General features: G+C 49.9%; 1 pseudogene; it reads right to left on the bottom strand.

Moving 5' to 3' along the window:
- Positions 1-3,397: 3,397 nt before the first annotated feature.
- Positions 3,398-4,217, bottom strand: LOC129382784 (uncharacterized; annotated as a pseudogene).
- Positions 4,218-4,477: the final 260 nt, after the last annotated feature.

A 4,477-nucleotide genomic window follows, 5' to 3' on the forward strand; every position in this document is an offset into this window, starting at 1 on the left:
GAGACTGGCCCCGATCCCGGCACGATAACAACAACCCTTTATTTCACGCAAGGTGCATATCTATATAGCAAACACTCATGTGACAAGTGATGTCACAGACAACGTTTCAGACATCAGGGCGAGAGCGCCCGATAACGCAGACACATGACACGGGGAACAGGCGCTATCAGCACATCTCCCCTTTTTTTCTGAAAAGCTACATCTACATTTTCAACGGAACTTAGCACTGCACCCAACAAACGATGAACACTTTTTCTGGAAGCAACCGATGATCCAAGCAATATAACCGTCAGTTACTGAACCCATATCGGTCTGGCTGTCGGACATGACGGCCAAATCGCGTTCTATATCCAGGAGGGTCAGTTGGTGGCAAGGTAGTATTAGATGGATCGGCAGGTGCCTTCTTTCAGATGGATTAGTTTTCCGTTCCATTTCTACCCGACTATCATATGCCTGCGGAAACTCAATAGCTACCTCCTTCCGCGCAGTCATTCTGCTGGGAAACAAAGTGAACCAGGAATTTTCTGTTTCTTTCTAGGACTACACCAGTAGAAGTTCTAACTACCTACGACCTCGGACGTTGTGCAAGACGCAAGACTCGCGCTTTCACTTTGCAGTCTGTCACCCATACTTCCGCTCCTGGTTTGAGGACTGGCAGCGGAAGAGCTCTATGACGACTATTGAAGTACCTACGCTGCCAGATGGTTACATCGCGATCTCTGAACTTTTTCAGGCTCACCCTCTGCGGCAGAAGGCACTTGGGAGGGACAGGAACTGTTGCGCGTAGCCGCCTGCCCATCAGAAGCTGTGCAGGGCTTTTTCCAAGGGGCCCTGGGGTGTCCCTGTACGCTAACAGCGAAAGATAGGGGTCCTTAGCTTTTATAATCAGCCGTTTAATTGTTTGGACCATCCTTTCTATTTCCCCATTTGCCTGCGCGTATCTGGGGCTCGTCGTCACAGTGCGGAAGCCATAGTCGCGAGCAAACGACTGAAATTCCTGAGATACAAATTGTGTTCCATTATCCGACATGACAACCTCTGGTATGCCATGTCTTGCAAAGAAACTCTTGAGGCGCATAATGACAGTGACACTTTTTGTTGAAGATAGCAAGGCTCCCTCTGGGTATGTAGAAAAATAATCTACGACCACCAAATACTCTTTTCCCTCAATATGGCAAAGATCAACGCCCAGCTTTTGCCAAGGACGCTGTGGAGTGGTTGTCGGAATCATTGGTTCCCACTTTTGTTCCCTGTGCTCCGCGCACACTGAGCAATCGGTCACCAAAGCTCTCGGCTGGCAACTCAACCCATGCCACAATACGGACTCTTTGGCTCGAGCTCTGCATTTTTCAATTCCTTGGTGACTCGTGCAAGCGCATCAAGACCTCAGCGCGTAATTTTTTGTGGGATCACCAGCCGCACACCTTTGGGTAGCACGCCTTCAGCGACTGTGAGCGTTGCTCTTTCCTGCCAGTACGGACGCAAGGCCATCGACAGCAGAGAACTTTGGCCAGCCTTCCAGGCTGAATTTTACGAGAGCTTGACAGACTTCATTGGCTGCTGCTAGCCTCGACGGCATTTGTCAAACAGCCAGAAAAGAACTAGGCGACTTCGCCAAGATTCAGCGCATGAGCATCAATTTGTTTTCCCTGAATCGGGGCTCTAGACAGTACATCTGTAGTAACGAGGCTCTTACCCGGGACATACACAACCGCAAAGCTGAACCGCATAAGCCTCATGCAAAAGCGCTGAATACGAGGTGGCAAAGAATCTAAAGGTGCTTTTCCCAACAACGTTACAAGTGGTTTGTGGCCGGTTTCAAACGAAATTTCAAGACCTTTGATGTGCCCTTCGAATCGTTCTGCCGCCCAAGTCATTGCCAACGCTTCCTTCTCAATCTGAGAGTATCTGGTTTCGGCAGGCGTCAACGAGCGTGACGCAAATGCAACAGGTCTTTTTTCATTGTTTGGTTGAACTTGCATCAGTACGGCCCCCAAACCGAATGATGACGCGTCAGCGGAAAGAATCGTAGGGTACTTTACATCATTGTTAGCCATGACGCGCGTCGAAGAGATAACGTCTTTGACATACGACAGCGCTTGCTCTTGGGCTGGTCTCCACGTCCATTCGGAACCCTTCAAAAGCAAGTGACGTAAAGGCGCCGTTTTCGAAGCCAAGTCTGGTATGAATCTTGCCTGATGATCAGCCATACCGAGCAGCCGTCGAACGTCAGACACGTTAGCTGGCGTCGCCAGTTCTTTGATAGCACGAACTTTTTCAGGATCCTGCTTGATGCCATCTCGACTAAGCACACATCCAAGAAAGTTTATCTCAGTTACCCCAAAAGAACACTTTTCATTGGTTAGCTTAACGCTGGCACTTGCGAGACCATCTAAAGTAAGACGCAGGCGCTCGTCATGTTGAGCCTTGTCGTTGCCAAAAATGAGCACATCATCCATCATGTTTATCACGCCTGGGATTCCTTCAAGTATCTGCGACATTTTCTTCTGAAAGAACTCGGGTGCTGACGTTACTCCAAACGGCAGTCTTTGAAAAAAGTATCGCCCAACTGGCGTTATGAACGTAGTTAACAACTGGCTTTCGGGCGACAACTTAATTTGAAAGAAGCCAGAGTTGGCGTCCAACTTTGAAAACAGAGTCCCCACTTAAAAGGCCGAGGCTGTCATCCACTGTCGGCATGACATAGCGCTCGCGAAGTACACTTGTTTAATTGCGTCAAGTGAACTCAAATACGAACCGCTCCAGATGGTTTGAGAACTGACACAATTCCTGCCCATCATTCTGTTGATTCATCTACTTTGAGGATCACACCATCTCGCTCCATACGCTCGAGCTCCTGCTTACTCGGTCACGCAAGGGTAAGCCTATGCGACGCGCAACATGAATTACAAAAGGTATAGAGTTTGGCTTTAGTCTAATTTTCTATTCTCCTTTTATCGCTCCTAGACCACTGAAAATCTGCGGGTAGGAAGCTTCGACGGCTGTTGCGTTACTGACCGAGTCTGCAAATTTAATAACTTCTAGAGCCTGAAGCGCTGGGAGACCCAAAAGTACGGAGCGTAATGGTGAGACCACGTACACGATTTGCTGGACAGTGTTTTGTTTCCACTAGATAGTGGCATGAAACTTTTCCAAAACATTCAGTGGCTCATTCGACAGGCCTGTTAGGATTAGGTCGCACTTTTCTAGCCTGGTAGGCAAACCGGGAAACGTTGAGGGCACAACGGAAACTTCAGCACTGGAATTTACATTAGCGAACACCGGAGTGCCGGTAATGATTTGTACATACCGAGAATTAGAGTACTCCCCTTTCACCGCGCCAACGAAATACGCCCCCTTGTCCATATGGAGAGATGAAAGTTGTACCTTCTTTCAATCACGGGCAGCCTTTTTTCAACATACAGCTGCAAAGTGTCCGGAACAACCGCAGTAGTTGCATTTCGCTGCTTTTGCTGGGCACGAGGCTTCTTGACCACAATTGGGGCATGACCCAGGTGTGCCTGGTCGGTAGGACTGTGCTCTCGGGTGCGCACCTTGTATTCCAGGTGAACAGTTCTTTGACGTGCTGCCCGAGTGCTGTCCTGAAGAATTCTTTCCGGGCTGCCCTTGCTTGCTGACCGCGTCGAGATTGCTGGTCGCCGCTACCAAGGGTTCGTTGTCGGTTTCTCGCAGTTGCTGCTGCTGTCGTTGGACGGTCTCCTTTAAGCGCGCTTTTGCCAAAGCGCTGGCGAGTCAAATTCGCATCCATTTGAAGCGACTCATAGCTTCGCATCCCTCAGGCTGACCACGAACCTGTCGCGAATCATGCGCTCTTTTTCCTTGTAGTCGCACCGGTCCGCCAGCGTGTGCAACGCGGTAACAAATTGGTCGACTGACTCTCCAGGTTCTTGAATGCGACGGTGAAAGCATGCGCTCTCATAAACAAGGTTCCTTGCTACGACGAAGTGCTGGTCGGACTTCTTTCTGACGGGTTCGTATTGCTTCTGTTCTTGTTCGGGTCACGCAAAAGTAGAGAAGATTTCTCTTGCTTGTCTGCCCATCGTATAACGTAGAGTCCGGACCTGCGCTTCTTCACTCCGCTCATTTAGGCCCGAGGCGAAGCGGTAGTCATCAAAGAGTCGGATCCAAGAAGGCCATTCGGACGTCCGGTCGAAGTCAAACCTTGGCGGAGCTGGAACCGAGAACATGCCGTTAAAGGGCTTGACTGCGTTGTGTTCTGACATGGCGCCAGTTGACGAAGTTAAGGCAACGCCCCTCGAATGCCAGAGGATACCACTTCTGACACCATGTTGTGTTTCGGCCCTAGCCGGACGCCTAGCGCAGCCGGGCAGCGGGCAGGAAGGAACTGAGACTGGCCCCGATCCCGGCACGATAACATCAACCCTTTATTTCACGCAAGCAGCATATCTATATAGCAAACACTCATGTGACAAGTGACGTCACAGACACAGCGTTT

Source organism: Dermacentor andersoni, chromosome 6 (genome assembly GCF_023375885.2).
Source record: "Dermacentor andersoni chromosome 6, qqDerAnde1_hic_scaffold, whole genome shotgun sequence".
Classification (NCBI taxonomy): Eukaryota; Metazoa; Arthropoda; class Arachnida; order Ixodida; family Ixodidae; genus Dermacentor; species Dermacentor andersoni.